Here is a 16,118-nt window from a genome sequence, read left to right as displayed (position 1 = left end):
GGCGGGCAAATGAGTATTTCCCCAACTATTTGTGCCAAGTCATCATGCATCGCAATCACATAAATTCTAAAGGCTTTTAGAACATGGCGCTTACACCTCCCAATTTTCGATATGCGATGGCTCTTAGAATATTAAAATAATATATATTGAAATCGCTCATAGCAAAATCGACAGATTAATGGCACGCATTCTAATTAGACCTTGGGAAGAATGCGCTGCAATCTATTTATTGAAGCATTTAAGTTTGATGTCATTCAATATGGTAAGGCATTAAGAATAGTAATGACTTTAGTCCTTCAAAAATTTCGTCCTGCGTGTTAATATCAATTCATAATTACGCCGTAAGGCGTTCCCTCTGAGAAAGACATCCCTAATATGTGACGTGTGAAACTTTGAGCCATTGATTCTGTGTTAGACGATTGGGGTGTTTTCCGCCGTTGATTTAATATGTTTTTTTAATTTAAAATGTCATTTTTTCCACTGGGCAACACAAAACGTGTCTTTGTTTCTTCCCTGCATGACGGTCGTGTAGCTCGCGTAGCGTTCTGATGACGGCCGTGTAGCTCGCGTAGCGTTCTGCTTCCTACCAGAGCTTTATATAGGCAGAGATTGTCTTTGTTTCTTCCCTGCATGATGGCCGCTCTGCTTCCTACCAGAACTCCGCTCTGCTTCCTACCAGAACTTTATATAGGCACTGATTTTCATCCCGAGGTAACCAGCTCCAGACAAGGACAGGTAATTCTTTGTTTTCTGTTAATGTTTTGTTTATGAAACTCAATCATGTATCTTAGGGCTTTCCCATAGACTTATTCCTCCAAGATTATTCGCATAGACTTCACAGTATACATCGGTGTTTCACAGGTTTACTCATTTCCAGTTAATGAATAAGATTGCTGAAATCTCTCTTTACAGTTCATTCTATAAATAAACAGGGTTATGGGTTTCATTCTTATCGTTTTGAGGAATACTGTTATTTGCATTTGCTCGCTGTATATAATTTCTACAGCGGAGATTTCCCAGTTTCCCCAATGGAGCTCTTTCTTTGAAATTGGGGTTTCTTCCCCAAGAGGGTCAATCTACCTGAACAGGTTACCCTGGCTGGAGGATAGGTATTTTAATACCTCACTTACCCTCAGACCAGTGTATTGGCACTATGAACATGGTTCATTTACTCCCTTTACTTTAGCTTATCAGTCACAGTGTCTCTGTTGATTATGGGTTGAATAACATTACCATTTCAATCCTGTTAGACAGGTAATCTAATCTTTTTAAGTAATAGGACGAATACAACTCTGAAAAAATGAATCTCAGAACAGCTTCCTAGAGTTCTGAGTCTTGCAGCAAAGGGCATTTTATAATGTCAAGATCAGCAGACTTGACACTGTAAATTTCCAATAATCTCGTGGCATAAGGACGGTTCTGCACATACATGTCAAGGATCCTCTGCTCATCTAATTTGATCACATGAACCGGATTAGGAATAGGGTTGTAAAGTGGCATTGTACTTAGAAAATTAAATACTGTGGCGAAGCTTGATCCTAGCTTCTTAGCTGTAAGTGAATAACGGTGGCAGTGAGTATCAGAAGGTCCATATTCTTCTGCGTCTTATCAGTGATAATATTGAGTATGATCTGACACTAAGAAACTCCATGATCTCATGTTCCAGAAGGAAAAACCTTGCCAAATGATTTAATCTTCTTTTTGGAATTTCCACGCGCTATCTGTGATTAAATCTATTAGGGTATAAGCAAATACTTTTAAGGATTTGTAAAACGACCCATATTTCTTACAAATTCAAGTTTGAACTTCTATGGGTTTGTATTATGTCTTAGAATCGCGGGACACTGGTTATATGAAAAATAAAAGTAACTTACCTTCAACTCTGGGTTCTGCAGAGGATCTATATAAGGTTTCGTCATTCTCTCAAGGTTGCCGTGTAGAAGATAAGGTGCCCTTTTTCAGAGACGTGATGAAACTAGCGTTCAATGCAAACATGTTTCGAAGATATTAGACTTTAGGGGTTTTAGGGGTCTGACATTTTTGTAGACTGATGTCAAGTGATCTGGATGCCTTCCATACATATGCCAAGTCCATTCCAGTAAGGCCCAGCTGGATGTTTTCAACAGCTCAATCTTTGGCTTCAACTGCAGATCAACATTAAGAAAAAGAACAACTAGGTACACAATGATCGCGCTTGCCAGATCTCTAGTGAATCCTGGGTCTCTGAAGAGCTCAACCGCTTGGTGGGTTGTTTTGGTTGATCTAATATGAACATAGATGCCTTGATTCTCATGACCGCTGATAGTTAAAGGCAGTCAATAAGTGTATCCTTGCTCAGAACGAGATCCACCAAAACAGCCCAGCAAGCGGTTCAGCGCTTGAACGACTTGTGCCCTGCTAAAAGTTGAAGGTAACCCAACTCACAGTTGTTGAGTTAGAACTGAAAGTGTGATAATTCGGTTGGATGTGTGTTTCGTAGTTACAGGTTCGTCATTATCGTGCTTAGAGCATTGCATTTGCTAAATAATCATGAAACATAATCATTTCTCTTTGATACTGGCATCACTAACAATGTCAGTGTCATATTCTATAGGTCCAATAGGTCCAAATTCTCTGTATAAGATCTACTATGACTATTTATTTTCTGCAATGTAATTTAAATCTGAGACAGAGAGCCAGGACTGTTACCAGTTTCCCCTTACGGGCAACAGAAATTTCAGGGTTCCCTATTTTTTTTCTATTTGACACACTCAAGAGTTTTGCAACAGAATTTTTGAGGTTCACCATAAAGTTGAAAGTCATTTTGAGTATACCTTACGATATTTTTCAATTTGATTAGAACCTTCAAAGGGACAGAAACCTGCAAGAAGTTCAAAGAGAATGACCCCACAAGACCAAATGTCTACTGCCCTTCCATCGTACTTCTGACTAACAATTACCTGCCAACCATAACCAATATGCTAGATTGATAAAGGAAAAATACCTGTGGTGTAATTCCCATACTATCTCTAACAAGTCCTAGATGAAGAGTTTGATTTGTATACCTCAGGGGCAATATAATTTGGGGAGCCACAATATGTAGAAAGTATAGGATCTGTCTGCACAAAGTGTGTATAGACACAACATTAGGATCTAACAGCAGTTGAAATAAGAAAAGGGGATATGATTACATTATTAATTTTAAAAATTCCTTGTCAGAATTTTGGAAATGGGTTTGTGATAAAATGTTAAGTTGATGCCTTTCCTAACCACAGCTCTCAGAATCCATTCTGAGCTGAGCAGACAGAAATGAAATGAAATCAATCTCCAGTACGAGTAATAATAGGATGAATGCCTAGGGCATCCCTTCCATAAAAGATAAACAGAGACCCGCTGATGTTGCTTTTATGCCTGGACCGAATTTTTCTATCTAAATCTGAATTGAAGTTTTGAGTTGCATATCAACTGGTTGATCTTTTGCCCCATGTGATAAGCATACTATTCTCTGTGTTTTTTAGTTATAGGTAGTTTAGGTGGGTGAACCGGGTTTCCGGTAGTTTAAATAGGTGACTGTGATTTTGAAACGTTAAACCTTTAAGAACTCATGGTCGGTACAAAAGCATTATGCAAATACAATACCTGGTGCAAGATACTCAGTCCAAAATCAGACACCTTCAGATTGGCTTTCCCATCCAGGAGTAGGTTTTGAGGCTGCTCACCAAATTCGAAACCAATTTAACATTAAATCGTATCTTAGCACAGAGCAATATCAACTAAAATTACATAAGCTCTCATTGGGTTCATATACAAAGAGCAATTTTCATAAATATTGAAAGTCAAACTGCATACCTTGAGGTCTCTGTGGTATACATTTCTACCATGACAATAATCTACAGCATCTATAAGCTGATGAAAATATTTCCTGACCTCTTCTTCAGTGATTTTCTGAAGATAAGCCTGTACAAAAGCCAGCAAATCATAATGAGATTTTTGATCTCCATATTAACCATAATATTATTTCTATAAGGTGGTCAATTTTATGTATCTCAACTTTCCTGAAAGTGTAGTCTAAATGTTCTAATTTTAGAACTTTCACTGGAATAATTTCCAGTTAGATTTTGGCGGAAATCTATTCAGAAAATTGTTGGAATTGTAGATTTGAATTTTTGAATCTGTGCAATTTGAATGTTCCAGAGATTTTTCATGTTGCTGAATCCATTTATTTATTCCAAAATGTAATTTAGACTCATCTTTTCTAAAATTCATATGATAACAATAAACAACTATGTTTAACAACACTGTCAGTTGACAAAATAGAGAAATATTTATGTCATAGAAATAATTCCAAGATGCACAAATTTGTTGAGTCTTTGCAATTTGAGTGTTCAAGGAGTTTTGAGGGTGTTGAATATATTTATGCATTCAAAAATGTAATTTAAGCAACAAAAAAAATAGAGAATGTCATAGAAATAATTCCAAGATGCACAAATTTGTTGAGCCTTTGCAATTTGAGTGTTCAAGGAGTTTTCAGGGTGTTGAATATATTTATGCATTCAAAAATGTAATTTAAGCAACAAAAAATTATGATATCACCAACAATTATATAGTTGGATTCCAAAAATGGTTGACAGAATAGTCCAAGATAGAACATTTAAACTTATCATCTCTAAAATGCCATATGATAACAATAAACAACTATGTCTAACAGCACTGTCACTCAGTTGACAAAATAGAGAGGTATTTATGTCATAGAAATAACTCTAAAATGCAGAGAGTTTAGGCAAATCTGACTCACGGATGGGCAATTTAGATGGGCATAATGTGAAAGGCATGTTGTAGAATACTGCTAGTGAGAACTCTTTTCAAATTTTTTGCACAAAGAGAGGGAAAGGCTGAGCAACCAGCATAATCACACCACAACCAAACTATGTTAGTAAAAGACACCACTCACTTACAGAAATTACATTACTTATGTACAAACAAAAACGATCAGTGAACTTTGTTGATCTGAAATTAGTTGCAGCACACAAAATGAGAGGACCTCGGCCATGATAACAACTCACAATTTTTTCAGACAGGTCACCCCCCTGTTACATATTCCATGACTAGATAAACCTTCTTCTTGCTGGCTATAACCTGCATTTTACGATTAAAACCAATGATCAGAATCTCAATTTGCACCCCATGTCATTATTCCATAAGTATTATATTTATCCTCAATAATGAATTCCAAAGAATTCAAAAGTTTGTTTTCTTGTTCAACCAACGTTTAGAAAGGACCTGTTTAGAAAAGTTTTTGTTTAGGTTTTTGTTTGGAAAAATTTGCTATTCCATGGAGTCATTTCAATTTTAGAGTATCGGAATATCAATCCACATGCAGAACATGGTCTTACCCAACATGAAATGGGGGTATACCTCAGTACTAAAGGAGCCCAACGGCAGGGGGCGGGACCTAGATTTGTTTCACATCCTGTTAAATTCAAAAACAACATGGGCCCTAATGCCAAAGGATAATTCTGGAAATGTGACACTATATTCTCCATCTGCTGCAGAATATCCAGCTTATAAGAATCCCCTACGACACACTTAAACAAACCCAAATTTCATAAAGGGCAGTACGAAAAGAAAAAGCAGCATGTCTTGCAGTAATCGAATCACAGACATTAAGATCAACCCCAGACCAAGGTACTTACTTTTCTTCTCTGATCTTGCTGCATAGTTCTTTGTCTCTGTTCACTTTTAGATCCACGCTGTATTCTTATGTCCTGATACAAGGCCAATGCCTCAACTATCTGCGAACCTTCCTGGAACCGTGATTGCTTTTGTTTGCATAGATTGAAGTAGAATTTTTAACCGGACTAGCTTGATGATAATGTTTTTAAATTCTCTCTGGATTTCATTCTTTTCTTTCTCTTCATAGTCCGCTCTTTCTTTCTATGTAGTTTTCGATCTTTAACCCTGCTCTGTTCTGTTCTTTCTATGTAGTTTCTTTCATCGTGAATGATACTAAGTTTATGTTTCTTGAATTAAAATAGTTGAATTAAAGAAACCTCCATTACTCTCAAAGCAAAACCCAGTCCATTCATCTCAATTTTATTATTCCATTTCCCTTCTGGTTTCCTCGGCTCTACAGTTTCTTCTTAATTCATTTCAGCCTATAATCTCATTGAATTAAAATTATTCGCTCGATCCGTTTCATTGTTTTATGTTGCATTGTATGAAGCAGAGCAACACAAACCTCCTTGGGCTTCAATTACAATTACAATTACAATTCTATTTCCTCTGAGCAAATATTCCTCTCCAAAGTATTCAGGGGATCCGTTCCAGTGTTTTATGTTGCATCGTGTGAAGCAGAGCCATACAATTACAATTACAGTTCTATTTCCTCTGAGCTTTACTCTCAAAACACACCCCAATCTTGTAATATTCCTGAGTATTTCGTAAGTTTCCAAGTATCAACTGTGGAATTTTATACTCCGCAAATTTCAACTAGATATTCCTAACTATTTAGAAAATAATAGCGAGTGATTTGCAAAGAGGAGTTCTCAATAATAAGTAGGTATGGAAGAAATTATGAGTCAATTTCGGTAATAATAATAAATAATTCTTCACATCTAAAATTTAAGTATAAATCAAATCTTTTGAAATACTCACTTTTTTTTGATGTTTTTTGTAGTGTGTTCTCCGGATTTTGATTTTATAGATTATACTATTCATTAATTTTTAATTGTCTTTCAAATAGAAGTAATTTAGAATATTTATAAATTAATAAAATAGTAAACATTGCTCTAGAAGTAATGTAGAATATTTATAAATTAATAAAATAGTAAACATTGCTCTTGGAGCTGGACTAGGGAAAGAAAATACAGAAATTGGAGAATTTCATAAATACATAGAAGAATAATTCGATTTTATTTAATAATTATTTTTTCCCAACCTTCTAATAACTTGAATGTCAAACCACAAGAAGAATAAGGTATAGGGTATTTTCAATTAATATTTTCAGTATTTTATGTTAAATATGTCAAAGCCACCTACCTTTATTTTCTCATAGATGTAATTTGTGTCCATCCTCTAAGCTCTGCTCTCCCTGGAAACCTAATCCTTTCATTTCAGTTTTAGTTATATTAATATATTTAACACTGATGATTTAGTTTTATGAGAGTGGTTTTTACTAATTTTTTTTAGTTGGGCTTAATTTATTATTGTAATTTTATTGTTCCAATTTGTATTTCACTCCTTTCAGATTATTACATTTATTCATTGATTTAGTTTATCTCTGTGAAAATTTGTGGTTTTATTTAAATTGGTTTCTTACTTTTACATTTATATGTCTGTGAATTTTCTTTCTTAATTAAAAATATAGTTGACTTAACCTATGCCTTTGAGAATCAGTTTTGGATGGGCCCTCCAACTATATTTTTTAATTTTACAAATATATTTTTCATTTAGAAATATATTTTTTATTTGTCTTATAAGATATGGTACATTTAAATTTTTAGATTATTGGATTTCTCTAAATGAATTTCAATTATATTTTTATATTTTAGAAATGTGTTTTTCATATAGGAATATGGTTTTTAATTATATCTTATCACTGATGTTACATCTTCTTTTTACATTAGTATTGTGGTTAAATTCAATGTATTTTAAATTGTATATTCATACATTTAATTTATTTTAACTAAATTTTGTTATATTTGAATTCTTATTAATGGTGCTTAATTTAATTTGTTTTTGAATGATTTCTTTATTAATGTTGTTTAGTTAGATTTAATTTTTCAAATGATTTTCAAATTAAATATTTAATATGTTATTTAAGTTGTGCACTATATTTATTAATGGTACAATGATGTATGATATATATTTTTAATTAAAATAATATAATGTACAAAGGAAAATGTTTGAATTTATATAATATAAAGTGATAATGCTCTTAAATTTAAATATTTATGATAAAATTAAATTGTAATGTAAATATTCTTTAAGATTGCTTTTGAATATATATTTTATTAATCACACTCACACTCACACTCACACTCATATATATTCTTTTCTTATGAGACCAAGAATCAACTTCTTATATTTCTTCACTTCTTATGTTAAATCTATTGTTTACTGCAACTTTGTGATTGATATCAAGTAGGGGACAAATCTTTGAATGGAATGTTCGTAGATTTATTAGTTCATTTTTTTGCATTTCAATAATGGGTTCGAGTATGGAACAAAAATAATGGGTTCCAGTATGTAAAAAATAATGAAATGATGTTCTTTTGGTGAATTGGCATCACTAACTGGAGAACTAGATGAAGTCATTGGGATTTGTTCTTTGCTCTGAGCCTCATTTTGCAGCTTTGGCATTTTTGCAATCGTGCTTACATTGCCAATGAGAGATTTGACGCCCCCCTGATTGTCTCACTAAGTTTTCCATTCGTTCCAAGGGCTGACAGTCAGAGAAAAAAACAACTTGCTTGAAAGCATAAAGTGTTTTTCATATATTTAACATTATGTATATTATAGAAGTAAAAGATGAATCTTTTATCATATTGTTCAAGTTCCTTTGGAGACGATGCTTAATAGTAAGTGGGTATTATGATATACATTTTTATTTGCTAGGACACCCACATTAGTCTAAGATTTTATAACATAAGAAAACCTTTAAATCCCTGCAAAACCTTCCTCGTGAGGATTAGCTTGTGTGGATTATATTGGGTTTTTTCCCCGCATAGACTATTACTTTGCATAGCACTGTGCAGCTTATGTTGGTTACTCACGCAGCAATGTTAAAATAGAGATACTTTGCCTTGGCCTAATCTGTTTTGTCATTAGGTGATTCAACTTTCAGCGTTGAAGGACATTTCTGGACATTTTCTGTATTGCTTCATCTCCGGCAACAACCTTAATCTCCTTTCCAAGTTTTTTCTTCATTTCTATTCCATCCGTGGACCATGCTAGAGAATCCTCTTCCATCAATTGTACATTAGCCACTGAGCAACTACATAGTCTTATAAATTTGATTCAAAATTATTTCCCGATTGAAATGATTTAGTTATAAATATGCTTTCTTGATAATTTAAACTTTATTCCTTTGTGTTAAACTAATGCAAAGTGGTGCCATCGTGACTGTCTTGTTTCTAGTGAACAGACTCTAGAAAATCTTAGTTAAAAACTTTAATAGCTTTGCTTATGTCTGTCAGAATTCTGGAATAGTCATATCCCTGTATTGATATTATATTCCACTTGGCATTTTTTTGTCATCCACACATTAAGAAAGCGGAAAACAAATACATGCATGTACATTTACATTTAGAATGCATGCGGAAATTGATTTAGGACTATGTGTGTTCTCTCTACTCTATGTTGAAACAATTTCACTTCTCTTTCCTTAGTAGCTAGGATTTTCACTGCAAAAAGAAAGTAAACGTCTGTTTATCATCTTAGATTGCATATTTAGGAATTGTATATGTACATCACGTGATCAACCTTAAAGGCAAACTTCTTAAGAAAGATCAACTGTAAAATACATTTCAATAAACATAAAAACGCTTTGGAACCTAACGCACACCATTTAGAAGTCTAGGCTAGAGACGTATTCCGGCGTCGTAAAGCCTGGTAACTATCACTTTCATCGTAGGTTGGGTGATTCCTCCTCTTTGAAACGACAAGTGCCAGTACGGACTTATGCTCCCACGTACCGTCGAGTGTATATTGGGATACCACAGTAGGCTATATCCTTTATCCTTAGGAAGCCGTGTCTGCCGCCCTATCAATCACACATCGAGATTTTCGTGCAAATATTGATAAACTTCCACCTAAATGCCCATGCTCCATTTGTCTTGAATCATATCCTGGAATACATATCCGCAATTCCAACCACATGTATTGCTGCTCCAGATGCGTCTCTGAAACAAAGGGTCATCGCTTCTCATTATCAAACAACATGGACCCTGGTCCTCAACCAGCTACCCTTACATCTCTTTCATAGATAGAAGAAATGCTCATTGCTAGGGTTAACCCTATACTTCAAGTAACACATGCACGTGGTGGCCAGGCCAGTATAAATACACTGGCCACACAATTTGTTTTCCTCAAGACATTACAAAAATCGCAAACATGTTGCCACGACGTGTTGAACACTTGGACATCCTAATTGTCACGCATCATAGTAATGACCATAAGGCTTATGATTTCATTGTCAGTAGACATCACATTCTCGCTGCATTAGAATACAAATTGGCGAATGACCCATACTATAAGAATGTTCGTATTGATACCAATGCACTGGCATCCTTACGAGCAATCCCCACCGATGTCTCCTCCTCCCTTCACCATTCCAATACTACAGAAACCACTGTCCGCCTTCCACTTGAACCACCCCATGAGCTCACCGAAGATTTCACAGACCCATCCGTAGACCAAACATCATCGTTCGTCCCCATCATACCTGATACAAATACAGAAATCCAAGAAATCCGCCGTTATTTGCATGCTTACAACCACCAATCTGATACTACAATTGAGTGGCCAACAATTGGTTTATCGCCAGTCAATGAATACAACACAAAAGGTCTACTCTCTATGGCTTTCCCTGCCCTTTTCCCGACAGGAGCTGCAATGCCGAATCAGCCAAGAATGAAAGCAGTGCAGCTACATGAATATGCACTTCATCTCATACATTGCTATGATAACAGATTTGGAAAGCACCCACGCTTTCGTTATTACATATATAATCTCATGATGCGGCATCGCAGTCAAGCAACAACATTGATTTTTGTGAAAAAGAACATCACAGATAACTTTCCAATATCTATTCAAGATCTGAACATCCGCTTAGAACAATTTCCAGATGAGCAGTTGGCAGAGCAAGTCATGCGATTCGGTAGCTCTTTACGTGGAACAAGGTCATATTGGCACAAGGCTAAAAATGAACTAACGGACATGATATCTCAACTCGGTTGCCCGACGTTCTTCTTCACATTGAGTGCAGCTGATACAAAATGGCCTGATCTTCATGCAATCATGCCCGGATGTCTTCCTTCTGATATTGCAAAACAACAAAAGTGGAGAAATGATAACATTATCTCTAACCCACATTTAACATCACTATATATGCACCATAGATTCACAGCATTTCGTGAGATTATCTTAGAGAAACACTTGAATACAAAAGATTACTGGTACAGGTATGCATTCTACCGCATTTTTTTTTTCTCCAAGAACTCTAAACAACATTCCTCACCTATTGCAAAATTATCTTACAAAAACGCATACTTGATAGGTATGAATGGCAACATAGGGGATCTGCACACATCCATGGTTTCCTTTGGATAGAAAATGCACCTGATATGGAAAACCTCAACTGGGAAGACACAGAAGCAGTTGATATTACAAGGCAGTTCTTCGACAAATATATTTCCGCTTGGAACCCTCGTGCTCCTTCGACTTCAAACCAACCAAATGCTTGGACAAATCCCAAAGACCCTTGTCTATTGTCCACATCGCAAATCTTCAGAACCAATCCTTTCAGTGACTATGAACAGCTCGTCAATTGTGTTGAACATCACACAAAATGCTCAGAAAGCATGTGCCTAAGAAAAAATGGATCCGCACTCCAATGTCTTTATAAAGCACCATGGGAATTACATCCAAAATCGGCCTTATTCATTGATTCCAATGGCCAAAAAAAATACACACCTGCTCGCAACGACGATCGACTTAATAGCCATAACCCTACCATCCTATCTATTTGGCGTGCAAATGTTGACTGCCAAGCAGTACTCTCCATACACGTTGTACAAAAATATATCGCCAAATATGCATCCAAAGCAGAAAAAAAATCTGAAAGCTTCCACCACATGCTACGTAGAATTGTCCTGGCTTCACCCACTGCTGACCCAGCAACATCTGCATTTTGAAAATTTATTGCAGAAACCCTTATTGATCATGACATTGGAGCACAGGAAACCTGCCATATGCTGCAAAAATTGCCATTAACATTATGTAGTCGACCATTCATTTCTTTAAATGTAAACCAAAATTTGTCACAAATGATACCTCAACTATAGATGAAACCAATCCAACAGACACCATGGAAATAAATGAATGGGAATTACTTTCCCAATTACACCCTACAAATGAGCTTCTCATAAATGACCTTGACATGCTTGGTCTTCGTGGCTTTGATGACACCCATAACTGAAATCATACCACTATCCCATTGGATCTACAAAATAATGCAATACAATTCATTGAGAATAGCCGCTCCATCCACCGCATTCTTCAAACAAATCAACATATCTTGGCGACCCTTACTACATTATCTCCAATGCAAAGAAAAGCTCTAAATATTATTTCTAGTCATTTTGCTAGGAAGGATTATTTGCCCGCTCTCAGAATGATAATTCAAGGTACTACTGGTACGGGAAAATCCCTCCTTATTAATTGCATCAAAGATATGCTCATAGGCCTAGCAAGCTCGGAGCCTTCACCAATCATGCTCCTCGCCCCTACAAGGGTTGCTACCTTCAACATACAAGCATCGACAATCCATTCTGCTTTGCACCTTCCTCTAAAGGATCTTATGCCCTTAGAAGGTAATGCTCTTGCAAAATTCCAAGAAGAACTCAGGTATATAAGATACATACTAATCGATGAAATGAGCTTCATTCGGCCAAAGCTTCTCAGCCATATTGATGAACGTCTTCGGGAAGCATTTCCCCACCAAAGAAACACTCCTTTTGGTGTTTGTTACATAATATTGGTTGGTGATCTCGGTCAGCTACCACCCGTCAAAGACATACCTCTATATGTAGGGACGAACCACGGAAGCGCACTGTGGAACACCTTCACCACAGTCATCACATTAGACACAATATTTCGTCAACAAGGCGATGACATCGCACAGGTTACTTTCAGGAACATTCTCCAGAACATTAGAGATGCAAATCCAACAATCGACGACTACAACGTACTCATGTCACGCATAGATTCCTTTTTATCAGAAAAAGAAATATGTTCATTCCAGGATTCCATGCATCTATTTCCAACAAATGCTCAAACAATGGTCCATAATAAGCAAATGATGAAATCTCTAAACACTCTTATCGCAAGATCCATTGCTGAAGATGACAACACATATTCCAGTATTTCCTCTGAAGACGAGCAACTTGAGCGAATTGTATTACTATGCAATGGCGAAAAAGTTATGTTGACTTCCAACCTTTGGGTTTCAACCGGACTTGTTAATGGTTCCCTCGGAGAAATTGTAACCATATTTTACAAAGAATCAACTGCACCACCACAAATTCCAACATTTGTTGTCGTAGATTTTCCCAAATACATTGGGCCTCCTTGGGATGAAAGAAACCCCACTCACTTGCCTATTCCAGCAGTAAAAAGAAATGGACGTGCACAAATTCCACTGAAGATGGCTTGGGCTTTAACCATACATAAATCTCAAGGTATGACACTTCCAAAAGCAACAATTGACATTGGAAAAACAGAACGTCAAGGTCTCACATTCACAGCTATTTCAAGAGTGCCTTCTCTACAAGATCTTCGGATTAACCCCGCATTCAGTTTCGATTGTTACAGTAAAATCAAGGACAACAAAAACATTGCTCACAGAAAACACGTAGAAGACATTCTTCGTTCAATGCCGCCTCCAGATAATCTGCTCCAACCCATACTTTGACATCAACAAAAGGTTACCTCCATTTATTTACCTCATTCTATTTCATAACATACTTTTCATATCTTTCAATAACAAACAACTTTAATCAATATTAGTAAATAAGCAAATATTAGAATGTCTTTATATTATCTATACATCTCATTCTAACCTTTTCTTTCTTTTGCAACAGGCCACATGGGCTCAGAAATAACATACCTTCACAGCTACAAGTAGCCTGGCAAGCAAAAAAACTGCATCTCCAGCTACGCATTAACCTCCAAAGGTGTTCATTATGTCGTTATTCACCATGCATCTTCCACTAACAATATATAAATCCCCATAACAAAGGTAGCTTCATTTCCATTCATTCCAGATTCATTTTAACACAACTCACCTGCAAAGTATTACTAATAAATTTCCGCCGCTGGTTTACATATTGCTAATTCTAACAAAATATACATTTTGCAGGTCCATTACTGCTTCTTCACGCCTTCGCTACCTCCACCATGTTTTCATACAGCTTCAAATATGGAATGACAAGCACAATGTACTTTACGCTATTATATTCCTTCTCGAACCTCTTTTGTTACAATTCATTGTTTGTATTTTCCATTTCAAACTTAAAAAAGGATGTTTCAAGATCAAATACCATTTTCATGGTTTGTGTCATCACAACTATTTGTGTTTTTCATTTCAAACTTAAAAAAGGATGTTACAATACACTATTTGTATTTTCCATTTCACACTTAAAAAAGGATGTTTCAACATCAAATACCATTTTGATATTTTATGTCCTCACAACTATTTGTGTTTTCCATTTCAAACTTAAAAAGGGATGTTTCAAGATCAATACCATTTTGATAGTTTATGTCCTCACAACCAGTCCATTGTCAATGGGTTTTAACATATTTTTTTGACAAAATCAATTGATTTTAATTAATATAATACATGTTTTCAATATATCTTCATACTAATTTAATTTCCCATTTCAATAATGATTTCTTAAATAGCCCTTTCCAAATCAACATGATTGCCCGGTTGTTGTTCGCATGGATTCATTCATTTATCTTCACCTTTAACTCCACAATTTTTACCAACTACAAACAAAGGTCTCTAAACAGGTTCAATGCATATTTATGGCTACTTGCATTCCATTTCAACGGTTTTCGGCATGGCTTCCTCAAATTAAAACTCGAAATCATCGACCCTTGCTTTCACAAAAAGCCCACATAAGCCTATTCACATTTCAATATTCTTCCACACACTATGCCTTACGGCGTTTCCTTTGCAACATTAGGTGCAAATGCTAGTACGAAATCTTTCGCACCAAACGCTCTTGCACTGATCTTCGACTGTACTATTATCACCACTATCTATTCAAGCATTAACCGCTCTAAAGGTTTAAGTTTATCACTCTTTTTTGTTTCATATAATTGCAATTTCAATCAGGAAGTATGCAACCAGCCAAAATGACAAAGAAGGCCCAAAAGACGAAAGCTTCCCTTGCAATAGCCAAAGGAACAGAAAAGGTTGTGTTAAGCTCAGATACGACATGACAGGACTGTGGGAAGATTTCATGGAAGGAATATATGATATGCTGGAAAACAAAAACCAAAAGGTAACAGAAGGATAGTCAATGGTTGATGGACCTGCAGAGTTAGAGAATATACTTAGTGATTTAGTCGATTCTTTCCTTCACTGAATAATGACCAGCGCAAAGATTTTGCCATACAATGACATGGTAAAATGGGTAGTTGAAGGTATCAACATAAAAGATAGAACTCTTCACATCTAATGGGAGAATATTTTCATCCTTCATGCCTGAGGATTTAAATAAAATGTATCATCTGCCAGAGCCTCAGAAGTGCTACAACAAATCATTCCTTGAAGCTTTTGCAAAGGAAAATGAAGTAGAGACCGACCCCATCAAACAATGGAGGCATTTCGCTAGCAAACACAAGCACGAGTCATTCGATATGTATTCTATGGACTCTCTAGAGTCTCCATATTGCTATGCTTCCGCAATGATGTGTAGATTATTTGGAAGCCCCAATTCTACTAAGTTTTCCATCGAAATGGTTCCCTTAATAAAAGCGGCTTTGAATTATTATGTGATGGATTGGGAAACCATTCTATCAGATAAAATGGATGTCCAAATACTCGATTATAGGAAGAATAGGTTGTTACTACTCGAGTGGTTCCCCGATTTTATATGAGCGAATATATAGTTGACATCGTTTGTTTTAAATTTGATTTTCCCATCATGGGATGGAAATAGACTATGCAAGACCCAACCCTTATCCATATTTACCATAAAGACCTATGGCAAAAGCAATATAAGAAACATTTTTACAAAATTTTCCATGGCTTCATCCTACCTATTCATTAGGCCATCTTTAATAGACCAACCCCTTGGCTGTCTAAGGAAGCCAACGTCGATCTAACTTCAATTGGCAGTTGGTTTGGG

General features: G+C 35.8%; 1 long non-coding RNA gene across 1 annotated transcript; it reads left to right on the top strand.

Annotated features, from left to right (window-relative positions):
• Positions 1-508: 508 nt before the first annotated feature.
• Positions 509-14,382, top strand: LOC149219412 (uncharacterized). Its single transcript, XR_016249231.1, has 3 exons — positions 509-735; positions 13,842-13,999; positions 14,120-14,382. It is a non-coding gene; the product is annotated as an uncharacterized LOC149219412 (long non-coding RNA).
• The last annotated feature ends 1,736 nt before the right edge of the window (positions 14,383-16,118 follow it).

This window comes from Pinus tabuliformis, chromosome Q (assembly GCF_031772625.1).
Source record: "Pinus tabuliformis cultivar Carrire ecotype Pingquan chromosome Q, CPIR1, whole genome shotgun sequence".
In the NCBI taxonomy this organism is placed as follows: Eukaryota; Viridiplantae; Streptophyta; class Pinopsida; order Pinales; family Pinaceae; genus Pinus; species Pinus tabuliformis.
Note: the sequence above shows the minus strand (reverse complement) of the source record. Positions and strands in the feature narration are given on the sequence as shown.